Source organism: Triticum aestivum, chromosome 5B (assembly GCF_018294505.1).
Source record: "Triticum aestivum cultivar Chinese Spring chromosome 5B, IWGSC CS RefSeq v2.1, whole genome shotgun sequence".
Classification (NCBI taxonomy): domain Eukaryota; kingdom Viridiplantae; phylum Streptophyta; class Magnoliopsida; order Poales; family Poaceae; genus Triticum; species Triticum aestivum.
Window position 1 is genome coordinate 93,569,597 of NC_057807.1, and position 16,792 is coordinate 93,586,388.

Sequence of the window (16,792 nt, forward strand, 5' to 3'; positions counted from 1 at the left end):
ACCCCGCACAGCTGCACTCAAACACTGAGGAGAATTGCTTTCTGGCTCTCGAACGGGAATGAGGTGCCTGCTCTTCCTCGAAGATGATTTGAATCAAAGAGGGCCTACACAGTGCCTTACAAGCCGTGCGCCGAAGTCACCTACGCACGAGTGCGTCGAAGTCAGCTCTTCCCCACCCCCTCCCTCTCTCGCACACACTGTCAGCAGCTCACCCCCTCTAGAAAATGGCACACAACTAACAAGGACACCCCTACACGGGTCAGAGTCCAAACAAGGACCCACAACCTGAATAAAAAGCCCAACGACAAATAAATCCGACACGCACTCGCGAGTGACAGACAAATGAGCGACACCTACGACACTGAGATTCGTGCATGACCAGACAGCCACAAAATTCAACCTAAAGCCAAATAACAAAAGCAGATGACTGATTATTAGCAGAAAAGATCATCGGTGCTGATAAGATCTAAAAATCCAGGGAGATTAATTTCCTAAAGCCAAATAACAAAAGCAGATGACAGATTATTAGCAGAAAAGATCATCAGTGCTAACAAGATTTAAGAAACCAGTGAAATTAATTTAGGAGACAAGACAAACTCTAACAGCAATTACAATTGCTAGATTTTTCATAGCAAGGAATGATGCATTTCAGAGCTTGAATCATGTGCTACCATATTATGTGAAGATTCACTATTCAGTTAGTACAGAGCAATTTCTATCCACACTTCTAAGGCAAACAATATAGAGGAGGTAACTGTGGCTCCCTCCACATTTTCGCATCCGGACTTGGGACCGGCAAAGGCAGTGTTAAACCACAACAATACAAAACACAACGATACACCAATGATTCAGCAAAGCATACAAGCCACACCATCAAGCAAATGCAACACACACACCGAGACAAAGAAACAGACATAGATATGGGCACATCACACACACACAGTGTAGCACTTGCACACAAGAAACAAACTCCCTCCACATTTTCACATCCGGGCTTGGGACCGGCAAAGGCAGTGTTAAGCCACAACAGCCAATCATTCAGCAAAGCATACAAGCCACACACACAGAGAGAGTCAAGCCACACACGATCTCACACACACAGTCTCACAGTCAAAATGCAATATTTTCACATCCGGGCTTGGGACCGGCAAAGGCAGTGTTAAGCCACAACAACCAATCATTCAGCAAAGCATACCAACAACCAATCATTTCAGAGCTTGAATCATGTGCTACCATATTATGTGAAGATTCACTATTCAGTTAGTACAGAGCAATTTCTATCCACACTTCTAAGGCAAACAATATAGAGGAGGTAACCGTGGCTCCCTCCACATTTTCGCATCCGGACTTGGGACCGGCAAAGGCAGTGTTAAACCACAACAATACAAAACACAACGATACACCAATGATTCAGCAAAGCATACAAGCCACACCATCAAGCAAATGCAACACACACACCGAGACAAAGAAACAGACATAGATATGGGCACATCACACACACACAGTGTAGCACTTGCACACAAGAAACAAACTCCCTCCACATTTTCACATCCGGGCTTGGGACCGGCAAAGGCAGTGTTAAGCCACAACAGCCAATCATTCAGCAAAGCATACAAGCCACACACACAGAGAGAGTCAAGCCACACACGATCTCACACACACAGTCTCACAGTCAAAATGCAATATTTTCACATCCGGGCTTGGGACCGGCAAAGGCAGTGTTAAGCCACAACAACCAACCATTCAGCAAAGCATACAAGCCACACACACACAGAGAGTCAAGCCACACACGATCTCACACACACAGTCACAGTCATAGTCAAAATGCAATATTCACAGTCACACACACATTCACACATCACAGTCAAATGCACAATATTCAGAGTCACACACGCACATCACAGTCAAATGCACAATATTCAGAGTCACACACAGAGAGTCAAACACACAGTCACACAGAGTCACACATCACAGTCAAATGCAACATTCACACACAGTAACACACACAGACAGTCAAGCCACACACACAAGAGAATCAAAGCCACACACAGTCAGACACAGACAGAATGGAGCGCTTGCACACAAGAAACAAAAAGAAACAGACATAGATAGGGCACGAACACAAAGCAAATACATAGATAAGACTGAAGAAAACCAGAAAGCTATATAGAAATTCCAGAAACTGAATGACTAAACACATTTCTCTCGAGGGGTGAGGGTGATTCAGATCTTCGTTCCTAAAAACAGGAAGCTGGTTAGAGGCCGATTAAGTGATTATCCACAAGTTTGTAGGCCTATGGACAGAAAAGAACTGTTAAATGTGTTCTTGTTCTACTTACTAGAGAAAGCAAGGCATGTAACATGAGCAACATTCTTATAGAAATTCTGGCTAAGGTAAGCCATTCATACCTAAAAGATTATATGTTTCAAGTTGACAACAGTGATTGCCTCTCATCACTTCCAAGCCGATGGCTAGCCTAAAATGACATGAGCAACTTAAAATGTGAGTGACCACAATGTAAATGATGTTTCTATTATTCTTGAAGCAAGAAAAGTAGCTTACCTCATGAGCAGCATCAATAGTCATATTAGAAAAGAAGATTCAGATGACCTGTGATGTAATAAGCATCATATGAGTCAAAAATACTTGGGAATTAGTTTATGATCATAACAGCATAAGTAATTATTCATGTATGTATATCAAAGTTATCAAGGAATCAAGGATTCAGTCTAAAACAAGTCAGGCAAACTGATCAAAATTCATAATCTGGCCATTTGAAAGGACAGGAACTTACCGATGATTCTGTTTATCTTGCAAGTCCAATAATCCACTTGGTTTGTCGTCTTTGACTCTAGCTATAGGTGAGAAGAACCTGAGAACAAATAGAAATACTCGATTCCTGCAATGTTCAAATGTCTGGTACACGGTATGATGTCCAGGAAAGAATGAGGAAGTGGCAGGGGCTAGGAATCTGGTAACAAAGAGGACCAAGGCTAGGCTACATTATCAGATGCAAGTTGTTTGGCAGTACCTTCTAGGAAGAACTTTTGCTATTTCTGCCCATTTATTTCCACCTTGCTTGACATTGCTTGCGGCAATGAGACCATTTTGTTGGTCCAGACTGCATTTTGAGCACAAATATCAGGTGCCAATAGGTATTTATGGATACAACACATCTAAAAACATAAGTAGCCACAAGTAGCAAAATTTGACTAAATAAACGTTTTGGGACTTCAGGCATCAGCATCGCAAAATGTAAAGAACATAAATATACCTGCGTTGTATGCAAACACAACCCATCAGTGTCCTTAGCAACACAACAAAGAGCCAATGTGACATGTCCCGATCCACATGTCTGTACCATAAATACTTAGAAAAGTGTTATTCTAGTGACTGGACAGCAGTAATACAAAAAAGAATATGATATCCACATAAGACATAATCACAAAAAAGTTCAGAAAAAAAGAATAGTGTTAGGTTTGTTCACATTCAATAAACAACAATCAATTGTGACATATAAAACACAAGTTATACAAGCCACACCATCAAGCAAATGCAATATTCACACACAGTCAAGCCACACACAGTCAAGCCCCACACACACAGTCAAGCCACACACACACACACACACACAGTCAAGCCACACACATATTCACCATCAAGCCACACACAATCTCACACACACAGTCAAGCCCCACACACATAGTCAAGCCACACACATAATCAAGCCACACACAGAGAGTCAAGCCACACACATATTCACCATCAAGTCACACGCCCACACAGAATGGAGCGCTTGCACACACAAAACAGGCATAGATAGGGGCACAAAGAGAAAGCTAATACATGCAAGACCGAAGTAACTCAGAAAACTATAAAGAAATTCCAGAACTTGAATGAGTAAACTGATTTCTCTAGAGGGGTGAGGGTGATTCAGATCTTCGTTCCTGAAAGGGAATAATAATATGTTGCACTGAGACTGTCGAACCGAAGAGAACCCATGCAGTTAGATGAAGGATTCAGTTGGGGAAGTGGGTCCTCGGGTAAATATTTCAATGCGAATTCCCTTTGGCATGAATATTTTTGGTCTGTATTATGTAGAACTCCGTGACCACAGCCAGGAACAACCTATGGATGCAACCAAACATCAGTAATTTATAATTTTTGCTTGCAAGTTCAAATAAGATCAACAGTGAAAAGCAACCTTAGATCTCTTGTTCAGGATTCAACTAGAATAGTTTAGCAGTGCAAACTTCCCATAAAATCATAAACAATAGTTAATGTTAAATCTCAGAATGGGCGTGCGTGCAATGGAGGTGGTAACAACCTAACCCAGTGAGACTAAAACTCTAAATAAATGGCACGACTCCATAAAGCCGCACTGCATTGATGGTTTCTAATTGGCAAAACAGGATCAAGAGACAAGACGATCATTATGGTTACAAGTTACTCAAGCAATTAATGATAAGAAGCTGGATAAAAAAGGAGTAAAATCACAGGACACTGAGATGAGCTAAGAGCCAATACCTTGTACAATGTAGCAAGAACACGAGAGCGTTGTGGGCCAGCACCAGCCAACATTGTGCATGTTATACAGCAGCACTAAGAAACATGTTCCATCAAGATTTTTGAGAACAAAATATGGAGGCACTATCAGTTCCAAACACAACTTGCCTGCATCAAAGAACCACTGCAGTACTTAAACATGAGTATCAAATAGGGTAATTTATTACAAACAGCCACTACACCGGCAAGGCAACAAAGAACCATACAAGACAGAACATTAAAAAGGAGTAAATTGCAGGAGAGAGAAACAAATCTATGACTGAATGGAGTAAGCCTTACTCATCCCCAATTTGGTGTTCCTCAATTTGAGAGATACCATAGTATCAAAGTGCATCTTCCAAAAATTTACGCTTTAGATCTAAAATTCTCGCATAGCAGACCTACAAGAAGGGAACTAAATTTTTATCCTCAGTTGTATACTGATAGATTATTAAACTGTTTCTGAACCAAAAAACCTTGTATTGTAAGTTCAGAATTTCCTGGTTGCTGTTTGTAACCAAAAACGAGGCTTTGTTGATAAAGGCTTCAGCATTCACTGCATCATCACCATCCTACGAAATGAAGAACTACATTAGTCCAGCTGACAATGCAATGACGACAAAGGTTAAAAACAGGACTAACCTCCAAATAGAGTCGTGCAATCTGGACGCACTTGGATAATTTGTTTGTGTCATCAAGCATCCTGGTTTTTAAGAAGATGGTCAGATTTCCCAGACTTAGAAAATCCAATGACATGTAAACAGAGACAAAAGCTTGTTTCAACCTGATTCCTGAGTCCAAGTCAATGCCACTAAGCATTTGTGCTGCTCTCAACCATTGTTGTTCAGATTCATACAGTTCTGCAAGCTTCTCTCTAATCACTACAACCTGTGTATAGATAGCCAGCACAGTTATAGATCAAGAATGTTGCAGCACTTTTTTACATAATAACAACAAGGTCAATTACAAAGCCCACAGAAACATATATTATGTCAGTTATTTGTGGTAGTGAAACAAATCTAGAGATAAACATTCTCTATGAGATTTACATTAAGACACTGGAACAACAGTAAATTCACTGGAGGATTTCTTTCACAAGATGACAAGCATGATGCAGGCATTCTTTGTACATTTTTCTTTACAGGTATTAATTAACCAGCTTCGATCTACATAATCTTTCAATACTAGGTATTTCATAAAATTATAATGAGCACACTTATTCTATCTTTGTTTACTTTGATGGTAGCTAATACCTAGAAATATGAATAGCAAGACCTTTTGACATGATTGCAGTAAATAGAAATCATACTACTCATTAATGGCTAATTTCAGTGACTGTTTTCAGCAGCTCAACAAAGTTTAAACCCATGAAACATTATAAATTGCAACTTCAACAAGAACTCCCAAACATTAACACTAAAGAAGACATAGATATTTAGATTTCTGAAATGCAATGCATAAGAGGGAAATGATGCACGAAGCCATACGTAAATATTTTAGGTTTCTACAATGCAACCGATGTGAGCATGAAATGAGTGGCAACAGTAATTCCCTATATTGCATTATTTTCTCTACTCACAAACAAGATCATGAGGTATTATAAAGCTATAGTCCTTGAGCAATAATTAGTGCTTGATAATTGAATAGATATAACTCGGTTTGAGATAAGCTATACCTTTCCACTCTTCAGTGTCTTCCATACATATTCTTTACTTGGTCGGTTGTAATGTTACTCCCAGTCTATTCCATTACAGATTTGATCCATAGCAACACTTCCTGTAGTATATGGTGACTATTCTTAGTTTATGCGCATCAAAACAGTAAATACACCATTTTAAAATAACAGGGCGTATGTTTTTCTTCTTCTTAACATCATGTGCAAAAGCAAGTGGGTAAATAGCACAGCCACAAGTTCTGCAATTTGTTCATTTATTACGAACAATTTGTTCCAGGAGATCCATTTGGCAAGCACAAGTTGAGCATGATGTGGCAGAGAACATCAACTACACATAAAATTAAATGTACCTGATTAGCCAGGCCGTGCAGTGGCCCAGCCAAACTGTTCAGTGTCCTTAGCAACCCAATAAAGAGCAAATGTGACATGTCCAGATCCACAAGTCTGTACCTTAAATACTTCGAAAAGCATTAGAATATGATATCCACATAACACACATATCACAAAAAAGTTCAGAAAAAAGAATAGTCAATTGTCTGCAGTAAACAAGTACTGGTGTGTTACCTCAGGAACTACCAATACCAAGTTAGCATAAATGATTATATTCGTCAAGACATCAATCACTCTTGGCATATAAACATGTACCAACTCAAGGAAAATTTTAAGAGATGTGGTTAATAATTTGGATAAAACACACCATATCTAGTATACTAGCACAGAAGTGATATCAATATTTCTACGTTCCACATCAGATAGTGTAGAACACACCATAGATAGTATAAACACACCACGGCCTACATGGTTTGCACCTCTGAACGCATCCCCATATATGGGAAGACAGACATTGGGAACGTAAGAACAACTGTAACGACCCACGAGCCAAACTAGAGTATCACAAGGACGCATGCGTTTGAGGTCTGGAAATCACCGACGAACAACGCAGCGACGGAACCGATCTGAAACTGACCTTACTCTGGCCTCTCCCCGTCTCCATAATCCAAATTCAAAACCAGACGGCAGACACAAAATGCAGGAACGCAAAACGTAATCGTTCATCGCTCTGCCGCAAACACGAAATGCGGGATCGTGAGTGTCTCTCAGATAACAAAAGCGCACGTAGAATTTCAATGATCCAACAAACTCAGAATCAATATTAACTACTCAATGATCCAACAAACATTACAACAGAATTTTATGCAATAGGATGTCAGAAACTCAATGATCGCACTATAAATTAATTGTCACAAAGTCTAGGCAAATCAAGAAAAGCATTATTCCAGTGACTGAACATGAGTAATACAAAAAAAAGAATATACTATCAACATAAGACATAGCAGAACACGCATATCACTAAAAAAATAAGAAAAAAGAAGTTAGCTGTCTACACTAAACAAATACGGAGTACTAGGTCACTTATCACAATACCGAGTTGATGCCATAAAATTTAACATGACAAGCAATAAGTTTTCAAGCACGGTAACTGAGGATTAACAAATGCCAGAGCATAAGAGTTGGGCTAGTCAACTAGATCACCATCATCACAAGAAAACAAGCAGCACATGTCCACGTTATAGGTTTGTTGAAATTTTTGTCCAAAGGAAAGGGACACGACAGAATTCATGGATAAATAAACATGCGCATAAACATGTGATGAACGTGCTCTCATGGATAAATAAATTCTGGAGTCATGAACACAACAGATATATATGTGCACATGTGTGCAATGACAAAATTCTTGAGTTATGCTATGCAATCTAGAATGTAGTCTAAGGGGAACTAACTAGCAGCAGCTCATCTAGAACTCCTATGAGTACTTCGATGGAAAGAGCAACATCAGGAAGAAAAGAAGGAACCTTTGTCCAACAGTAGCAGCAGCAGGTGTTCAATTAGTCAAGCAGCAGGTGTTCAATTAGTCAAGCAACAGGCAAAACAAAGCAAAGCATGATAAAAAAAGAAACAAATTGGAAAGAACATAAATAGTATACACCATCAGAACTAAGGAACCACCCCATCTAAGATGAGAGTACACACGCCTAAGGCCTAACCGGTACAACAAGAACTCAAGAATTAGCGGACCCTGGAACTCAAGAATTGACAGAGGGCCAACAAGAACTGACAGAGGGCCAAGAATTGACAGAGTATCACAAGAGAGCAACGTAGGTGACGTAACCTAGGAACCGGTCTGAACTAGCACGATAAACAAACATCGCTCCCCGTCTCCGGCCGTAATCCAATTTCGAAAGCAGACCTCGTTCGTTCCTGCAACCGACGCGAACACGGAACCCAGGACCCGGAGTGCCTCTCGGATAACAGAATCGCACGCAGAAAGGAAGAATTGCTAGTTCGCAAACGAGACGGAGACCTCCGACGAGGCGAGACGGGCCAAGAACACGCGAGCGCATCGGGACAACGGCGAGGACGAGCGAAATCGAACCGGACGCGACTCTACACGGACGACGGCGGAGACGAGAAAAATCGAATCGGACGCGACTCCACACGGACGACGGCGAGGGCGAGCAAAATTGAACCGGACGCGATTCCACACGGACGGCGACGACGAGCAAAATCGAACCGGACGGCGACTCCAAACGGACGAAGGCGGCGAGCAAAATCAAAACGGACGGCGACCCCAAACGCGCGACAGCGAGGCCGAGCAAAATCAAAGCAGGCGCGACTCCAAACTGACGAATCGAGCACGAGCAGAAACCAAATCGGGCGCGGTTCTAGACCTAAACGGGCGGCGAATCGAGGACGGGTGAATCCAAATCAGGCGTGAGGAGGCGAGGCGAGGCGGGAGGCACGACCCGGGGCCCCGGATGAAGGGAGGAGGAGCGCACCGGCGGGCCACGGCCAGAGCGCGGGGAGGGAGGACAGGGCGCGCCTGGCCGTGGGCGGGCCGCTGGGGAAGAGGCGGTGGCGCCGGCCGGGTCCTTGCCGGAGGCGGCTTTGGCGGGCGGCGGGAAACTAGAGGGGAGTGGAGCTGGTGATGGTGGGTTGGGGCTGGATCCGGGCCGGGTGGGCGGGATTGAAGGGTTCGGTCGGTCGGTCGACAAAGCGGCGCGGAGATATTACCGTTGGGAGCCTCGGATTGGGATCGGGTGCTCGAGGCGGTTTGGGAAATTTCTTTTTTTTTTTTGAAGAACATGCTTTACTTTATTGCTCAATAGAACGAATTACAGGAATAATAGCAGTATCATGAGGGTGTAACAGCCATACATGGCGACCCTTCCCTAGATGTAAAGCATGTCGAGCTAAGCCATGAGCCTCCTTATTAGAGAGACGTTTCTCATGGACGAAAGAAAGACTGAAACTCCCTACTCGAGTCGATGATCTCCTCCACAATTGGAGCGATTGTACCCATAGTGCCAGTATGTATGTCCTTGACCACCGCAAGGCAATCAGAAGCTACCTTCAAATGAGTAAGTGCAAGGTCCCTGGCTAATGCAATAGCCTCGCGGCATGCCAAAGCTTCCAGTATATGTGGATCGGTCATGCCATGGAATACCACCGATGCTGACCCAGCAAAAGTTCCTGATTGATCCCGGCAAACCGCACTTATGGCCCCGACAGGAGGTTGTTTACATATAGCAGCGTCGACATTAACCTTGTGATGACCCGCCGGTGGTGGAATCCACACATGCGTCCGCTCTGGGGCTGTTCTCGGCTTCGTTATTTCATGTGACATAGAAACAATACTCAAATCTGCCAGAAAGCGTTTGATAAATGAGTGAGTCCCCATGGGGCTCTGGTGCTCCCCTTCGTGGATCAGCTTACGCCGTGCACCCCATATAGCCCATAGTGTCACAGCTAGCTTCGTGAACTCGGAATGCGGCATCGATTCTTGCATACTGAAAAGCCAAGCCTTTGCATTCGGTTCTGCTGTTGCGATGATATGCTCAACCAACTCCGGGTCATCTAGCGCCCACACGCACCGCGCCATTGTGCACGTTATGAGTGAGTGCATCCATGAGTCCTCCTTTCCACAGATGGCACACCGCGACGATGTGGACATATTACGATGATGAAGTACATCCGCCGTGGGTATAGAGCATTGTGCAAGTCTCCACAGGAATACCTTCAGTTTTGACGGCACCGCAACCTTCCAGATATTGGACCAGCTGGCTTCCTCTCTCTGCCTGTCAGCCGGGCCGGATCGTCCTTCGAGCCAAGCCTCCCGCCCGAGCTTCGTGTTGATTAGCATCCGATATGCCGAGCGGACGGAGAAGGCACCCTTATGTTCATGAGCCCAAGCCCAAGAATCTCTGCAGTGTCTTGTGGCTAGAGGAATATTGAGGATCACCTCCGCATCAATTGGAAGGAAAGTTGCACGAACTACGTCCTGCTTCCACCTGGCATTTGCGCTGTCAATGAGTTCAGACACGAACTGCGGCCGATGTTGGCTCAAGCATACTATAGGTCTGAGTGACGCCTCTTTGTGTATCCAGTTATGCTGCCATATCAATGTATCCCGACCATCACCTATGCGTTTGATGAGACCCTGCGATAGGATCTCCTTGCCCTCCACGATCGCTCGCCAAATTTGTGATGGTTGGTTACCTAGGGATGCATCAAGAAAGTCTGTCGTTGGAAAGTAGCGCGCTTTCAGAATTTTTGCACTTAGGGATTCAGGTGTTTGTAGGATTCTCCACGCTTGTCTTGCCAGCAGAGCGAGGTTAAACAGCTCGATGTCTCGAAAACCCAATCGACCTTCATATTTCGGCCTTGTCATCTTCTCCCAGGAGACCCAATTTGTCTTCCTTTCGCCCCGTTTACTCCCCCACCAGAACTTTCGTATGATGGAGTTGATATGAAGACAGAGGCCCCGAGGTAGCTTAAAACAAGCCATAGAGTATACCGGGATAGATTGAGCGACAGACTTTATAAGTACTTCTTTTCCTCCGGATGACAACACCTTCTCCATCCATCCCTTTACTTTGTTCCAGACTCTATCCTTCAAATATTTGAAAGCCCCGTTTTTGCTGCTCCCTACATCCGTAGGCATGCCCAATTACTTCTCTGATAGACTCTCATTATGAACATTCAGGGTAGTTTTCATGCTCTCTTTAACACCCTGCGAGCAGCCTTTGCTAAAAAACACTGAAGATTTGTCCAAGTTTATTTTCTGTCCAGAAGCATTACAGTATGATTCCAGCAGAGAGGATACCTGAATAGCTCCCTCAACACTAGCCTTGACGAACAGCAGGCTGTCATCTGCGAAAAGAAGGTGGCTTACCGGCGGAGCCGTATCTGCCACTCTGATCCCATGCACTGGAGATGACTTTGTCTGGTTTTTTAAAAGGCTCGAAAGGCCCTCTGCTGCCAACAAGAATAGGTAAGGTGATATTGGATCCCCCTGTCGGAGTCCTCGTGAAGGTGTAAATTTCTCAAGTCTTTTTCCATTGAACATAACCAAGAATTTGACTGAACATACCATCCTCATAACTGAGTTGACCCAAGCCGGTGCAAAACCCAGTTTGGACATGATAGCACGGAGGTAGTCCCACTCCAAACGGTTGTAGGCCTTCATCATGTCAAGCTTAAGGGCACAAAACCCATTCCTCTTAGATCTATTCCTCTTCATAAAATTTAAACACTCATACGCGGAGATGATATTATCTGTGATAAGCCTTCCCGCCACAAAGGCCAATTGCTCCTCCGATATGATCATAGGAAGGATGGTCTTGAGCCTGTTTGCCATAACCTTCGATGCAATCTTATAGAGTACATTACATAGACTTATAGGGCGAAACTGTGACAGAAGTGTGGGATTTGTTACCTTGGGGATGAGGACGAGGATAGTATCATTCAGCTCCTCCACATCTTCCTCACCCCTCAGGATTTTCAAGATGATAGTAGCCACTTCATCCCCGCAGAGCTCCCAATTTTTCTGAAAAAAATGCGCAGGGAACCCATCAGATCCTGGAGCTTTAGTAGGGGCCATCTGAAACAGCACCGTTTTAATTTCCTCTCTGCTGTACTCGCTCATTAGCCGCTGGTTCATCTCGTTTGTGACTTTGCGAGGAACCACGTCAATTACTTCATGCATATTCATTGTCCCCTCTGATGTGAACAGATTTTTGTAGAAGGTCGTGACCATGCACTCCATCTCCGTTGCATCTTCTACTGTAGTTCCATCATGTCTCAGCAGACATTTTATCTTGTTCTTAAGGCGCCGCCTACTGGCCCATAGGTGAAAGAACTTGGTGTTCTTATCACCCGCCGCCAGCCATGTTATTCGCGATCTCTGACGCCACATTACCTCCTCTCTGTGATAGAGCTCGATCAGGCGATCTTTTACTTTCTCTTCCTGACGATTAGGTGCCGTCCTCGACGGGTCAGCACGCATGCTCTCTAGCTGAAGCTTTAGAGATCGAATCTCCTCCTTCACACTGCCAAACGTAGTTCGGTCCCAGTGTTTCAGATTTGTTGAGAGCGTTTTAATTTTTGCACATAGTTCCGCAACCGTGGTTGCTCCTGGGCCTTGCCAGTGTTGTTCAATTGTCGCCTGGAAACCCTCGTGAGATTCCCACATCATCTCATATCTGAAGGGTCTAGCTTGCCGTGGCTGATCATCTACCGGTGATAGTTGTAGCAATATCGGTATGTGGTCCGATGTGGTGGCAGATTTGTGAGATAAAACTGCTCCTGGATACATGCTGGACCACGATGGGGTGGCAAGTGCCCTATCAAGACGCACTCGCGTGTATGTTCCTCCGGCTACTCTCTTTTCAAACGTCCAGTTGTTTCCCGACAAGCCTAGATCAATAAGGCCACATGTGTCGACAGCATCCCTAAAACCATTCACCTGTGTCATGCACCGGTGACCAATCCCGTCATGTTCATTCAGACTCAGTACTTCATTGAAATCACCGAAACACACCCATGGCAGACCGTCATCCTCAGCGAGAGATCTCAACACGTCCCAAGTCTTGCCTCTATCACTGACTTGTGCTTCACCGTACATCACTGTGAGCCGCCATGGAGAAGCACCAGGCAAAGTAACATGAGCATCTATGTGATAAGCAGAGTAACCAAAATTTTCAATCTTTATTTCATTATTCCAAAAAATACCGAGACCACCACTCCTACCAGAGCTACTAACAGCAAATGAATTATCATAACCTAGGGTGCTTGCTAAGTTTTCCACTCTATCTCTCGGGAGTTGAGTTTCAACAATACAAAGCACCAACGGGGCAAACTGCCTCGCGAAGTCGCGAAGCTCTCGAACTGTCGCGGGTTTGCCCGCCCCGCGACAGTTCCAGCATGAGAGACTCATTGGACCCGGCGGCGCTCCTCAGAGGAGCCCGCCACGCTGTCCATATTGCTTTTGTTTGGGGAACTACCTTGCTTTTGCTTCTTTCTATCCCTTGGGGTAACATAAGGTGGTGGAGGAGGAGGGACAACACTGGCCCCTTGCACAGATGCATCAAGCGAGCCCCCTCTGATGCTCTCATCAGCCTGCTCATCCATGTTCAACTTACGACTAACCGTGGTCTGTCGCCGGACGGTCCCAACATCAACGCCCTTGTCCTTGAGAGGGCTCTCAGCCGTATCTTTGAGGTCATCATCACCATCTTTGTCAATTTCCTCACCTAGACCGGCGTCCTCCGATGATCGTTTCTTGGCTCCATTGTTTCTTCCGCGGCCGCCACCACGGGCACGTCCACGTCCTCGTGTGGAATTCCCCCTGTTCCAGCTCGGGTCACGGTTCTGGTTATCCGGCATGGCTCTCATGGTTGCTTTCATCCACTCCCCGTATTCAACCTCCTCGGGGCTGTGAACCCCATCGCCGCACTCTTCCATGGAATGGCCTAGGACGCCACAGACTTCACAGAAGAAGCCTATCTTCTCATATCTTACTGGCAAGAGAATTCGCCCTTCCCCTTTGATGTTCAATGGGGCAAACCGCACCAAAGGATCAGCTAGTTTAATCTTCGCCCGGACCCTAACATAGTTGCCTTCAAAGACTCGGTTAGGGTTCATCTCCACGCTCTTCACCTGACCTATGCGACGAGCCAGTTGGTCTACAATTATCTCCTTCCTGTAGAGCTCCGGGGTATCATGAATCTGCGCCCACACATGGACTCGGTCGAGCTGAACTAGATCTGGTTTACCTTTGCCATCATACTCCTTCAATTGCCACCATAAGTCCCCTATAGATCCAAGGGCCCTGGTGCATAACTCTGTTCCAATCACCTAAGCAGAAAAGTTGGACGACGAACAGATTGTTATCTGCCTCGCGGATATCTGGCTCGTGGGCAAGTCTCCATGCGAAAATCATTGTGTTCTTGAAGGACTCGGCACTGAAGTACTTCGTCGTGTTCACCCGTGCTACCGCTAGCCACCGGGACTCCTTGGACAGTTCTGCAATTTCCTCATCGCCAACGATCACGTCATCCAGCTCCATCTCCTTCAGCTTCATGTTCCTCATCGCCGCTTCCAGGTCGATCGGAGTCTTCCCCTTCCTTCTACCTGAACTAGTACTCCCCCCTCTATTGGAAGAAGTCGCTCCTGCCATGGCTGCAGTTAACCCTAGATCGCCGCACCGCACCGAGGCCGGGTGGAAGGACAAAGCCGACCCCTTGATCAGCCCAAGCGCAGGCGTGGGATGGTTGGGATGCGCAGGCAGGTTATCCGGATCCTCGACGGCGACGAACGGCGCCGGAGTAGGAAAACCCTAGTCGCCGCGGCGGCTAGGGTAGGCTTGACGCTCTCCTTCGATCGAGGCTGGTTGACTAGTTGGTTTGGGAATTTTCTAGTAGGATGGTCGACGCATAGGCGGTTCCGTGCAGACCACGGCCCGGGGCACACGGGCTATCCGGCCCATTTGATCTAAATGTTCTTTTAAGCATCAGTACATAAACAAGCGCTCATATACACGCGCATATGAGGGACAGTATGAAATTGGGCATGGTGAGCTTTCGCATCCGCAGACTCAGAACACCTAGTTTGGATTCACCCGTCCTTGATTCGCCGCCCGTTTAGATTTAGAACCGCGCCCGATTTGATTTTTGCTCGTGCTCGATTCGTCAGTTTGGAGTCGCGCCTGCTTTGATTTTGCTCGTCCTCGCCGTCGCCCGTTTGGGGTCGCCGTCCGTTTTGATTTTGCTCGTCGCCTTCGTCCGTTTGGAGTCGCCGTCCGGTTCGATTTTGCTCGTCGTCGTCGTCCGTGTGGAATCGCGTCCAGTTCAATTTTGCTCGCCCTCGCCGTCGTCCGTGTGGAGACGCGCATGTAATTCTCAAAAAAAAATACACGCGCATATACTCATCCTATGAACGCACACATGCACACCCTACCCCTATGAGCACCTCCGCCAGATTGAGCCGGCATATCATCTTGAGATTTACGAAGCCACTGTAGGCGCCTCGTCATCAACGGGAACATCTCCTCCCACTGAAAGCGCATTGCCGGAAATCCTGAAATGAATCAAGGAATAATGCGAGCACCAGGATTTGAATCCTGATGAGTTGGAGATACCACTGTCCACCTAACCATCTCAACCACAGATTGGTTCGCCATTTGATCTAAATGTTAGGTTGTATGCCGTGTCTTATCTTAGAAAAAAATATGTTTTTTAGGATTATCGTGTGCTTCATTAATCATAAACATAGTGAATACTCCCTTCGTTCCTAAATATAAGTCCTTGTAGAAATTTGACTATGGACTACATACGGAGCAAACTGAGTGAATCTACACTATAAAATGCATCTATATACATCCGTATGTGGTCCATAGTGGAGTCTCTACAAAAACTTATATTTAGGAACGGAGGGAGTACAACGCATGCACACGGAGCCGATCAGAAAGACCGAGAGAAAACACATATTCCCAAAACTTTGCACAAAACCCCTCTAAGAAAATAAAATCACATTGAAGACCATAGGAATTCCGGCAACTACCATCACCACCACCACCGTCGCTGAATTCGGAGGAGAACCATAGCCAAGAAGGGCGTTGTGAGCCGATGAAGAAGTATGCCAAGGACGAGGCCTTTTATCATTGTGGCGTGTCGACCGGGGATCTTCCCCATCGTCCTCAAATTTCGGAGCTACTGTCAGCCGTCGATGTCGTCGAGGCCAAGCACCAGATTCATCGCCATCAAGCCGCAAGTCAAGATCCGAAACCACCATCCTCTCACAGTCATCGGTGATCTCACCAGGGATGAAAACCACCGGTCATAGACTTAAAACTGCCTTCTAGAAGGATCGGCGGGAGACTGAGCCCACCTGCTCCTCGATGCTGCCATGGACGACATCGAGAAGGGACTTGAGCTTGGGCATTATTCTAGAACAGTGAGGGTACGTGTCCGAATTAACTGCGTTTGAGGTGACTTCCGGCGATAGTCCCACGACCGACGTGGTGCCAACTCTTCCCTCCCTGTTGATCCCCTCCCTCTTCCAATTCGATCCTTCGTCTATCTCTGAGATCCACCACTACTCTCCCTCGTTGGTTCTTATACCTTCTCTCATAATTGGTTTCTCTTCCTCTAGTGTTGTTTTAAGTGGTCGAGGTGGGATTTTCTCAAGTCCTAGTGTTGAGGGAGGGGCATTGAAGGAAAATACAAAAAATT

The 16,792-nt window shown here is 45.4% G+C and overlaps 1 long non-coding RNA gene across 2 annotated transcripts; it reads right to left on the reverse strand.

The window, feature by feature from the left end:
• Positions 1 to 2,216: 2,216 nt before the first annotated feature.
• LOC123110578 (uncharacterized) lies at positions 2,217 to 9,226 on the reverse strand. Of its 2 annotated transcripts, XR_006453479.1 has the most exons (13): positions 6,572 to 9,226; positions 6,222 to 6,322; positions 5,331 to 5,434; positions 5,189 to 5,249; positions 5,023 to 5,118; positions 4,847 to 4,947; positions 4,529 to 4,675; positions 3,276 to 4,129; positions 3,033 to 3,122; positions 2,796 to 2,917; positions 2,564 to 2,611; positions 2,410 to 2,477; positions 2,217 to 2,237 (listed from the first exon to the last, which is right to left on the reverse strand). It is a non-coding gene; the product is annotated as an uncharacterized lncRNA (long non-coding RNA). The 2 variants fall into 2 exon arrangements; XR_006453478.1 differs by lacking the exon at positions 2,217 to 2,237 and having other exon boundaries at positions 2,280 to 2,477.
• Between the last annotated feature and the right edge of the window lie 7,566 nt (positions 9,227 to 16,792).